General features: G+C 34.3%; 1 non-coding gene across 1 annotated transcript; it reads left to right on the top strand.

The window, feature by feature from the left end:
* Window positions 1-2,175: 2,175 nt before the first annotated feature.
* LOC121216375 (small nucleolar RNA R71) lies at window positions 2,176-2,282 on the top strand. Its single transcript, XR_005912562.1, has one exon. It is a non-coding gene; the product is annotated as a small nucleolar RNA R71 (small nucleolar RNA).
* Window positions 2,283-13,009: the final 10,727 nt, after the last annotated feature.

Below are 13,009 nucleotides of genomic sequence, written 5' to 3'. Positions count from 1 at the left end.
CACCCATGTGTCCAGGCCATGTGGGTCAAAAACACACATTTTTTTTAGATTTTGAAAATTAATTAATTTAAAAATATATATCATGAAATAACGTTAAGAAAATTAGCAGTGTTAACACTTGGGTTGCCTCCCGAGAAGTGCTTATTTAAAGTCTAAGCTTGACTTACCTCGTATTCGCACGGCTATGGTGGTTCACGGAGTCAAAACTCCTCTTTCTCACTGTCAATTCTATTATCAACATAACGTTTTAGCCAAGTAATATTTTCCTTAAAAGTGCCAAATTTAGAATGATTTACCTCGACTATACCATATGAGAAAATATTCAGTACCGTAAAAGGAGTTGCTCTATTTACATTAAGCTTTGAAGTGGCGATTCAAGGGCCGTTTTATCCAACAATACTTGATCGCCAACTTAACTTGGTTCGTCCCATCCTTAAGCTCGTCATGGAGTCGCTTTGGTTCATCGTGTATTCTAGGTTTCTCTTTGACGTGTGTTCACCATTCATCTAGTTCATCGATTTGTAATCTTCTTTCTTCATGATTTGTTCTATTTTTTTTCATGTAAACTGGATTGCGGCTCTGTCACGTTTTTTCGAGGTGTTTCCTATAAAGAATGTTGAGCCACAAGGTTATTAACATTAACAGAACCCATAATATCATCTTGATCACTAGATATCCTAACATAATCATGAGCTTGGATTTTAATCGTGTCATCACCTATACAAAGTATTAACTCACCTGTACCAACATCTATGATCGTTCTAGTAGTTTCTAAAAAGGGCCGTCCTAAAATCAACTGTATGTCACTATCCTCATCCATTTCTAGAACAACAAAATCAACTGGGAAAATAAAATTATCAATTTTGACGAGTACATCTTCAACAATACCCTTAGGAAATCTAATTGTTCTATCTGCCAATTGAATGCTCATCCTAGTTTGTTTGGGTTTCCTAAGACTTAGTTGCTTAAACGTTTTGTAGGGCATGACATTAATAATAGCCCCTAAATCAGCCAAAGCATTATTAACACTTAAACTACCAATTAAACAATGAATAGTAGAACTCCCTGGATCTTTCAATTTATTGGGTTGTTTATTATGCAAAATGGCTGAGCACACTGCATTTAGCTCCACGTGCACAATTCATCTAACTCCGCTTATTTGCTAAAAGCTCATTTAAAAATTTGACGAAATTTGGCATCTACAAAAGAGCTTCAATAAATGGTAAGTTAATATGTAATTTTTTCAACAGTTTAAGGAATTTACCAAATTGTTCATTTGTGTGGTCTTTCTTTATCACATTTGGATATGGCACATGAGGTTTATATTCCTTACCGATTGAATCTTGCTTATTTTGGCTTACATCAACCTTACCATTGCTTACCATAGTTTCTTACCTCGGTTCAGATTCAGATTTAGTTAACCCTTTTTCATCTCGAACAGTGATCGCATGAAGGCACTCTCTTGGGTTAGTTTCGGTATTGCTTAGCAAGCTACCTTGTGGCCATTCTGAAATCATCGTTGCCAATTGTCCAATTTGATTCTCAAGCCCTTTAATCGGTGCTTGTTGATTTTTTAGTATTGTTTCGGTGTTTTGGAAACGAGTTTCTAACACCAAAATAAACTTCGTCAACATCTTCTCAAGGTTCAGCTTTTTCTCCTGCTGGTAAGTTGGTTGAAAGCTTGGAGTGGGTTGTAGTCTTTGATTTCCTTGATCACCCCAAGAGAAGTTTGGATGGTTCCTCCAACCTGCATTATAAGTGTTACTATAGGGATTATTCTGAGGTCTAGAATTAGTACCCATATAGTTGACTTGTTCGTCTTCTATGCTTAGGTTGTAGGATTGATTTTCTGGATGGTTTCCTCCTCCATTTGAGTCGTATTGCACCACCGAATATACCTGCATAGAACCATATAAACCATCAATATTTTTATGCAAAATTTATACCTGATTTGACAACATAGTGGCTGCCTCAACATTAAAAACACCAACTGCTTTCATCGGCTTTGTCCTCATGACTTGCCACTGATAATTATTCAGTGACATCTCCTCTATAAACTCATAAGCCTCCTCAGGTGTTTTATTATTTAGAGTGCCACCAGAGGATGCATCGATAAATTGCCTAGTTGAGGGGTTCAAACCATTGTAGAAAGTTTGAACCTGTAGCCATAGAGGTAAACCATGGTGAGGACAACTTCTCAATAAATCCTTATACCTCTCTCATGAATCATATAAAGTCTCTAGATCCATTTGCATGAAGGAAGAGATATCATTCCTAAGCTTGGATGTCTTAGCCGGTGGAAAGTACTTCAACAAGAATTTTTTGGTCATTTGTTCCCATGTAGTGATAGAACCTCGTGGTAAGGAGTTCAACCACTGTTTAGCCTTATTACTCAACGAAAAGGGAAACAACCAAAGGAGAATGGCATCTTCAGAAATGCCATTAATTTTAAAAGTGTCGCAGAATTCCAAGAAATTAGCCAAATGAGTATTTGGGTCTTCGTCTGCAAACCATCAAACTGAACAAACTGTTAATCATTTGAATAGTGTTAGGTTTCAGTTCAAAATTATTTGCAGCAGCAGCAGGTCTAACAATACTCAATTCAGCCCTAGTTAAATTGGGCTTGGCATAATCGTACATAGTACGAGGAGCAGGATTCAGATTTATAGGATTTACAGACCACAAGAGGTAGCTGATTATTATGATTTTCTGCCATCTCCTCAATATTAATAACAACGTCCTCTAACTATTCTATTGTACTCTGTCGACTCTACCTTGCTTCTCTACGGTTTTTGCGAGCTATACTTTCGATCTCACTGTCAAATACTAGAGGTCCTGAAGAGTTTCTTCTAGTCATAAACTAAAGGAACTTGCCAGAAGCAAATAAAAGAAAAGTTAGAAAATTAAAGTAAAAACTAAAATAAAATGCAATAAAAATAAAACTGGGTAAAGTAATAAAAATTAAGTGTTCCTAATATTTTAGTCCCCGGCAATGGCGCCAAAAACTTGATGACATCACGAACTAACTAAAATACGACAAAGGCAAGCGCACCTATCGATTGGTACTATAGCTACAGTGAGTAGGGAATATCGTATCCACGAGGACTAAAAGTACTAGTAATTACTATCTTTTTATTATGTAGTCTATAAATGGAAGGGTTGTTTTTAATCTAAAATTAAACTAAAATAATTACTAAGCGACAGAGAGTAAATTGAAAAAATAATTGAAGAAAACTTATGACAAAGACAATACCGAGGAAAGAATCCACCTAAACTTCACTTCTTATTCTAAATATGAATTAAACGATTTATTCATTTGACTTGATCCGTAGAAATCCCTAAATTATATTAGTATCTCTTTCGAGAGTAAAAATAACTGACTCTAGGTTGATTAATTGAAATCTCTTTCTAATTAAGACCCCTACTGTCGCATTAACTCAATCTATGGATTCCCCTATTAGATTTGACTCTAATCCAGTAGATTTATGTCGTCTTATATCTAAGATTGCAAGCAACTCCACTTAATTATGCCAGATCTACTCTTAAACAGAAACTTTTGATCGCTGAATAAGCACATCAATCATGAATTAATATCTTGAAAACATTAAACATGAAGGTAAGTAAACATAATTGAGATCAAGAACAAATATTTATCATGTAATTCAGAAAAATCAAATAATAAGATCTATCATAGGTTTCATCTTCCCTAGGTATTTACGAAATTTAGTTCCTACTTGGAAAGGAAAACATCTCAAAAAATAGGAAAACAACAAAAAATGGAGATCTTCAGTCTTGAAGGAGATCCCGCTTCTGAGTTGAGTCTGTCAGCGTTCTTCGAGTAATTTCAGCATTCTACTCTACGTGCTCACCTTAGGTCCTCTTCTAGTGTGTATTTATAGACTTTAGAATGCTTAAAAACCCTAAAAATTGGGTTTTTCAATATAACAGGGAAGCAGGGTGCGAAATCGACACGGACTGGCACATAGGTGTGTGGCCAGCCTGTGTGGAAATGCCCAAGCCATGTAGATCCTGAAAAAAGCTATTTTTGCTAGAATTTGGCTCGTTTTTCTCTCCTTTCACTCCCCTATGCTCACTTAAGTATAGAAACATGAATTAAAAGATTAGGAGCATCAAATTCACTAATTCATATAATAATCGTGGCAGAGCCACCAGAACAGATATATGTGGCAGAGCCACCAGATCAGATATTTGTGGCATAGCCACCAGGACGCTTCCTCCATAATATAAACCATGTCCCCATGTAACAGAAATAATATGTCATGGCATACGTATACAGAAACAGAACATCATGCTTTTCAGAAAAAAAATAACCCTAGGGGTATAACGGTAATTTTGCATAATAGGGGTGTTCAAGTAATTTCACTATTCTTAAGGTTTTCATACATAACATAGCCATTTACGTACGATCAGAAACACTTACCGCGTTTTCTTACCAACTTGGGCCCGTTGGCCCATTATCCCGTTTTTGGCCCATTAAGCCCAAAAACATGGAAATGCACGGAATCGCGCACTCTGCAGCCTTATCACTTTAATTTACCATATACATCAAACTATTAATCTCATGAGCATTAGCACACTCGCAAGATCTCAAAATACCGTCTTTTCGGCTTTTGCCAATCTAGTCTATAAGAGGGTATTAGTTACACACCTGTTTGCGACGATATGCTGACGAGATCCACACACGAACTGCCTACAATTGGATTACTAACACGTTAATCTAACTATTCAAACACGAACTACATATTAACTCCTTACAATATTCAGCCAACCACACCTACAGATCATAGTAAGCTTATAAGAAATCAATAAGCAACTCATTAAAATTTTTTTTGTCAATGTTTACCACATAATCAAAATTCCACTGCAAGCTGTCTTCCTGAGCAACAGTCACTAAATCATTTATAACTGGAGCTACGAAACTCCAAATCAAGTTTCGTTAATTTTCCCTGAAAATAGACTCATATATATTCTATCCATAAAATTTTCAGAATTTTTGGTTCAGCCAATCAATACCAGATTTTTCTCAAAGTTTCCCATGTTTCACTGTTTGACTAATCTGACCACTCTTCTTTACGAATCAAATTTCTCATTATACAGAATTCAAAATATATTCTCGTTTATTTCATTTGAAACTAGACTCATTAAGCTTTAATTACATAATTTACTCAGATTCTAACTTATCTCCCACAATTTATGGTGATTTTCCAAAGTCACGTTACTGCTGCTGTCCCAAGCAGATTTATTACCAAATCACTCTTTCACACACCTACCTTGCATGCATGTTATTTAAACATGTATATCACCAATCAATCATCACATATCTATGATTTTACTTAAGTATAATCTCCATTTCATCATTTTAAAGCACAACATATTAGCCGATTTTTTTCCCTTAGCATCTAAGGCACATGCATGCTCATTTGTTTGGCTCAACTTCACCTATCTTCCATTTTTCATCAAAAGAACATGAAACAACAACCATTCCTTCATTTTAATTCATGACCAAATGCTCACAACACAACCAAAAACCAAAATATGCTTCAAGAGTTAAGGTAGAATCAAGAAGAACCCATGAACATCAAAATAGAATTAAAGTACCAAGAACTTACCTTCAATTTTCCTCCTCCTAGTGACCAAATATTCAAGGGTTTCCTCCCCTATTTGCTCTCTCTCAAATTCGGCTATGAAGAACAAAGAATGAACAAAAACCTTCCTTTACTTCCTTTTGTTATTCTTATCACTCAACATTTTATGACACTCATGCCATAATTCCAATAAAAATGCCCATAATGCTTATCATGCCCATCATGGAACATTTTCCTAACCCAATATCAATTTTTAACAATTTGTACCATAAATTATTAATATCAAGTGCACATATTGTCTACCACCAACATGATGACCAGCCACTACATGTAAAATGGGAGATTTGACATGCAAATCCTCCTATTTCGCACTCCTATTTATTTGGCCACTACAAATTAGCCTATAGCATTTTCAAACATTTTCACAAAGGTCCTATTTCATAATTTCACTCCCTTTTTCTTATGGAACAAAAATTAACTAAAATTACTGGGTTCTATCTTAAGCTTGGGCCTTCTAGAGGCCCACAAACATAATTAAACCTATGCCAACATTCACAGAATTCCTGAAAATTGGGGCGTTACAGGAACCGTGTGTCACACACGGCCTAGACACACGTCCGTGTGTCTAACCATGTGGACTCTAATAGGCTATTTTCGAAGCCTTTAGTCACCCCTTTCTACTACTTGTGCTTAGTGGTTACCAAATTCAAAGTAAAACACAATTATACACATGTAAATAATCTTGATTTAAACTAGATGTATGGAAACCTCATATCATTGGTTTCACACATGATAGGTTATTTCCCATTTACTGTTTATGGGTTCCCATGTCACTTTAATTCATCTGAAATTGGCTCATTCATGTGACTCATTGCCAATTGGTATGACCCATCACTTGTAAATAAAACTACGCATAAATTCGTAGGTCATAGCCTACTTCAATTAAGTCAACTTTCATGGCCATATACAAAGAGATAAACATATTCTACAAGCCTTCATTTGGCAAATAAAATGACACATATAACAAAATATTCAAAAATACTATACATGCCATTGAACAAAACAAACAAAGTCTTTATACCAAAGCTTGTCTAGTGGATAGTGTGTTGACTCTCCAATCGTCTTCCAATCCTTTCGAGTCCTCGAGCTCTGTGAGACAGGGAAAAAGAGAAGGGTAAGCATTTACATGCTTAGTAAGCTCGAATAACCGAAAAGTAAACTTACCGAGTAATTAACATACATCCATATTTAAATCATGAAATCATCAATCATGAAACGATTCCCTATCACATGCACTCAATCAATGAGTTAGTTACGTAACAAAGCATCATGTAATTTATGTAGATGAGCTCATCATTCATCATCTTATTGACATACATCATATTAATCCCGTTGAGTTTCTAGGAAATCCCGATGGAATACCCATTATCTGTCAATTCTTACGAATGATCATTTCACATATATGCACTCCCGCGAACCTCACATCTCATGGCAGGATTACCAGTCCAGGCTAAATCTCCCATATCATGAACTCATAAGGTGATGTCGGGATTACCAGTCCAGACTAAATCCCTTATAATGACAAACACCCTTAATGGGCTCGGATCTGAATTACCAGTCCAGGCTAAATTCAGACCCTAATTGGGTTACCCGTCTGGGCTAAATCCATAATGCATACATATTTTTCAGGAGGCTTGATCATTCAAGGAAGACCCGTCCGGGTTAGATCCTTTTCATACTTGAGATCACGGATTACCCGTCCGGGCTAAATCCTTACTGCAACACATGCATGATCTCTTTACACATATCAATGAGGGTTTATCCATCGAATTCCTTTTGTCAACCTCATCCGAGACATTTTTCACAAGTTACCCTCAAATATGCATTTCTATGATATTTCATGCTAATAATAAATGCAATCTTCATGCATTCATAAATCATTCAATTATGCATATTAGGAGTTTACTTTAAGTTATCCGAAGTTACCTGGTATTCTTTTCAGAGTTGTGTTTCGGTTATTCCGAAACCTTGCGTTTACCTCGATCGACCTCCGAAATTTGTTCCTCGGGGTTTATAACAAAAAAATTTAACTCATTAATACACTACATTATACATTTCAAGTTTAATATCTACCCTCGGTCCAAATGGCCGTTTTGCCCCTAACCTCTCATATTTTTATGATTTAGCCCCTAGGCTCGTATAATGGAACACATGCACTTTCTATCTTACCCAAGCCTAGCTAAACACTTTTCCTTCTTATGGTAGCACACATTTTCCATTATTTTCTCATTTCTACCACACATTTACATCTTTTGCAAAATAGTCCCTATAATGGTTTTTCATGAAAATCACCTAGGAAAAGATGTTTAACACACATTCAACTTTCATATTCCTCCATAATCCATCAAAATACAAGCAACTCATGCATTGGTAAATTTTTAAACATGAACCCTAGCATGAAATTTGGGAAGAAATGGAGAGAGCAAGCTACCGGGATTTCAAAAATACAAAGAGCATGAAAAACGAGGCTTGGGAGCACTTACTATTGAGATTGAAATGTTTGAAAACCATAGATATGGTGACAAGAGAATTTCGGCAGCTATGGGGGAGAAGATGGCTGATTTTGGCTTGATTTTTCCCATTTTATTTCATTAAAAAGCCAAATGACCAAAATGCCCTCATGCCCTTTCTTTAAAATTTCATCCACGCAAGCCCATTTTTGTCCAAAAACTTAGAATTTGGGAAAATTAATCTTAAGACCTTCTAATTCATAACCCAAAGCAATTTCATACAAATTACTTCTAGAATTCAAGTTTTTCAATTTATTCAATTTAGTCCTTAATTTCCAATTGAACACCTTACTCAAAGAATTTCTTATGAAACTTTAAAATATGCATATAATCATATTATAGGTCTCATAATAATAATAAAGTAAATATTTTGATGTCAGATTTGTGGTCCCGAAATCACAATTCCGATTAGGCCCTATTTCAGGATGTTACAGTTTTATTTCTTGGGTCTTGCCCATATTTTTCCAGCATTAAATTGTGTTCTTGAAACCTTATAATAAGCCTTTAATAACATTTTAATTAGGGAGAGACGTTCTTGATCAATTAGCCAATCGGATCCCACAAATCATGAAGCGTAAGTGCATTTAAGGATAACTAGTTTGTTATTTCGACATAGTTGTTGGGTAAATGTTATGAATTGATTAAATGAAGGAATTTAATCATTAATTAGCTACTTATTTTCTAGTATATTATTTAATTAGGTGCTGACACAAATGCCCCAAATCATCCGTAAAGGCGAAGAACGATTGTACGTACATTCACATCAATATTGTGTAAGGAATTTAACTAGTTTGGATTCATAAAATAGTTATAATTTCAACGATTGGTTTGAAATCATAAGTGGGTGTTTATGGGCTTGTTTAATGGCAAATTTATTGAATTTATACTGAATTTTGGATTAGGTTCGTTTAAGGAATTCTTAAGGAAAATTGGAAGAATCACTAGTGTGTTGTGAAGAAGCGAAAAATAGGGTGTTGGTCCTAAACTCATAAAATTGTTTTAAAATGTTAAATATCATGTTGTATTTGATAAATTAGCTTGCTGATTGGATTGGCTTAATAGCCAAATTATTTATTTTGTGAGTAGCCGAACTAGGTATGTTTCGAGCCTTAAAAGGTTGACATGTTGGCAAAACTGCTAGTTTGATAGTATGAATGTTTGTTTGAGTTTGTAATTGCATATTTGAGTCATGAGATATGAGAATGTTTGACTAAATGATATAATGTGTTGAGATATTAAGCTTATGTACGATTTAAACATATGAGATATTTGTTATATTGTGTATTGAAAAGGGTGCTATTTATGCACAATGAAAATCCATAAAGTATGTGAAATTGAATGATATTGATCGATATCAACACAATGGTAATTTGAAATATTAGAGAGCTATTTCAATTACTGAAAGTATGTGATTATTGAAGACATGTTGAGCATGTCAAATGAATGTGAAAAGTGTTGAAATATGATTATGTATGAATTGTGTGATATATTGCATATGCATTGGGTTGGGATTTTGTGGTTGACAGATGAGTACCGTGGAGTACCGACGGCATATTAAGTCCGCATTATTCGTAGTCAGTACACTACACCTGAAGTATTGAGGGGAATGGCAATTTATCCCATTTTAATTGGCAGTTTGTTTGCATTTTTATTGGTAGAATTTTCTGCATATTGTTATCGGTGGTTTTAACCACAATGGGCTTAAGCCCATAATGTTTTGGAGTTCGGATGACGAGTTCTGGGGAACTCGTGGTATGTAGAGGACGGTATGGGTAGGAACTATTTTGCATTGCATCATGCTCATGGCATACTCGAATGTTTTTTATTTATGATATGTGTTGTATTGTGTTTTATTGAATGGTATCAAAATTAATGATTGTTACTCGAATGAATGATGTCCTATGCTCTTATGCTGTTTAACATCAATTTGATAATGTTTATGTAATGATATGAAATTCCTATGATGGTTCTGTGTTCTTCTATTAATGTTAATATCTTTCACTGTATTTGATATTTATATATGTTTAAATAATTGTTCGACTCACACTGAACTTTTCATAAGCTCATCCCCCAATAGTGTTTAACTTTTCATTTAAACCTCGAAACTAGGACCAGACCCGGCATTTGGAGAATCACCTTGGACCTTAGACTATTTTTAATAAGTATTAATCAATCTCTATTGGTTTTGGTTTGTAATTTTTAAGTATTTCTGGTCTGTGGCTTGGTCACTTTTCTTTTGGGAATTTTTGCATGCATGAATTACTCAAGAATAATAACCAGATAATGCATGTAATAACCAGATAATGTATGATATTGGGCTTAAGTAAAATTTGATATTGTTCCCTAGTTTCTGCTGCATTGCAAAGGAATCGTTTTTGAAAAACAAATTGATAAGGGAACTAAGTTTCCAAAATGACTTGAAAAATGTTGTTCTGCTGCATTAGTTTAACACCGAGTTTTTTTAAAGAAGATTGACAAGTAAATGGGTTTTCTAAAACAACATTATCAACAATAAAATGAATCCTAAGTATACACAACCTAATGAATGAATGCTTTTAAGCTAACTTAAAGTACAACTATGGTTTTCACTAAAATGAGTTTATTTAAGGTCTTCAAAAGTAACGTAAGTTAGCTTATCCATTTCAGTGGCTAATGTAGCCTTCTCAATCTAGCCATAACGTCTAGGCCAGGTTTAGGAGGTTATACTAGGGCTTGATCGGGCCCGAAAAATGGATATAGAATGTGTAGTGTACTACAAGTGTAACAAATTTAGTTGTAATTTTTATATAAGATATAAAATGGAATACCTTACGAAGTATTCCAAGGATTGAACCCACAGGAGATTGGGGATAAAATCGAATTACAAGCAACGAACATGCAAGATGAGAAGTCTAAGTAACTATTTATGTAACAACTATAGTACGAAAAATTATAAAAAAAAAAAGGTTTAATGCTAAAGCTAAATCTAAGGATCTAATTGCAAAAAAAAAAAATCGAAATTTGTAAATGAATCAATTAAGACAAAAACGGTAGCTGATTAATTTATTTGTTGACAATTAATTCTCATATTGGGGAATTTAATGGAATAAATTTCTAATCAAATTAATTAATACTTCTCGGCCTATAATTTACTCAATTGGCAATTTAGTCCAGTTTATCTCTCGATCTAACTTAAACTAAATAGGGACAACTGAATTTTTGCACAGTAAGGTCTCCTCTCAATCTCCTTTATTTATATTTTACCAAGAGTCGTCAATTTCAAGCTTTGAGTTTTTATTCAATTTAGTCCAATTATTCAATTTAATTACTAAATCTTAACATAATTGTTCAAAACTTCGATTAACCAACTACCCAAGAAAAGTAGCTCCTACTCATTTTAATCAACCAAGACCCAGTTAGTTTCATATTCATTTATGAAATTAAATAAAATGAAAATTAAAAAGGTTTACAAATTCTCAGAGCTAATTTTGTTGAAGCCATTGTTTTGACGATTTTGATTGAGTGAAACATAAGATTACTCGTTTTTATGATCCAACTGCAAACTTTGAATAAAAAGAAATCACTAATATCTATTATTATTTAAAGGGTAGAAATAAGAAACAAAGAAAGAAAATTTTGCGTGAAATTCTTCACCACGGCTGCAGCCTAAAACCAATAACTCAAGAACCCCCCCCAAAAAATATAAAGTGTTATTCATATTGCTTTTAATGTTGACCTAAAATAGACAAGATCGTCCCTATTTAAAACAACAAAAAATAGCCTATTTTGACTAAAAAAAGCCATTACAGAATTCAGACCGTAGAGCCTTGATGTGGCGGCACCAATCTTGGTGTCACAACCTTGCCAACTGAATCTTCCTAGATCTACCTGGCAGCATTGGTGTTGCGACTCTAGTTCTGGTGTTGCAACTTCGAATCCTTGAATGACGGGACTCCTATAGCCTTGGTGATTGTCCTCAATGTTAAGACTTCAATGGCATATTTTCCGTCACAATTTCACCTACAATGTTGTTATTTCTTGAAATTCAACTCCCAGACTGGTGGACAACTTCAGTGTCGTGACACTAAGATCTGGTGTTGCGACATTCATACAGTTTCAAGATTTCTTCATGTTTTGGACTAAGTCATCGCCTGAACATGCTAGAATTAGTTGTTAGACCTAAAGAGATAAGATTTTGTTGTTTTGGTTACAAAATACACTAAAAAAACACAAACTAATTACTAAGATAGAAATCTACCAACTATTACAACTCATAAAATAACACATAAAAATACTTAATTACAACATCTTTAAGTGTAAAAAAGAACTTAATTTGTCATATCAAATTATGGTAGATCAAATTCTCCCACATTTAAGTCTTTGATTGTTCGCAAGCAAACATAACAAGCACTAGAAACAAGAAACATGCACAAAAATGATCCCTGAGCAAGAATAATGAAAATGATTAGTCAAGAGGTATATACAATATTTATGACTCTTCTAACATGCAACCTAAATATGATATCTAGAGAATCTACAACTTCTAAAGTAAATCGAGTTCACAAAATTAGAAGATGAACAAGTATGGAGGTAATCATACATAAGTGTTGTCCTTCATTTAAATCCATCAAAATAATCTAAATAGGTACAATGCTTATACAAGAGGGAGCTCTAGTCATTCATTTATCATAAAAAAACAAGTCAAGAATTCAAAAGTTGAAAAGTCAAGGTCACATAGAACTTTTAGGCTTGTAACGTTTTGAGGTCGATTTCAAAGAAAGAATAACTTTGAAATGGTTCAGGCACCAGAATCAGTTTAGCACATGACATTGTTCCCTAATCACCCCCAAATAT

This window comes from Gossypium hirsutum, chromosome A02 (genome assembly GCF_007990345.1).
Source record: "Gossypium hirsutum isolate 1008001.06 chromosome A02, Gossypium_hirsutum_v2.1, whole genome shotgun sequence".
Lineage (NCBI taxonomy): Eukaryota > Viridiplantae > Streptophyta > Magnoliopsida > Malvales > Malvaceae > Gossypium > Gossypium hirsutum.
The sequence above is the reverse complement of the archived record's forward strand: the minus strand, read 5'-3'. Positions and strand labels throughout refer to the sequence as shown.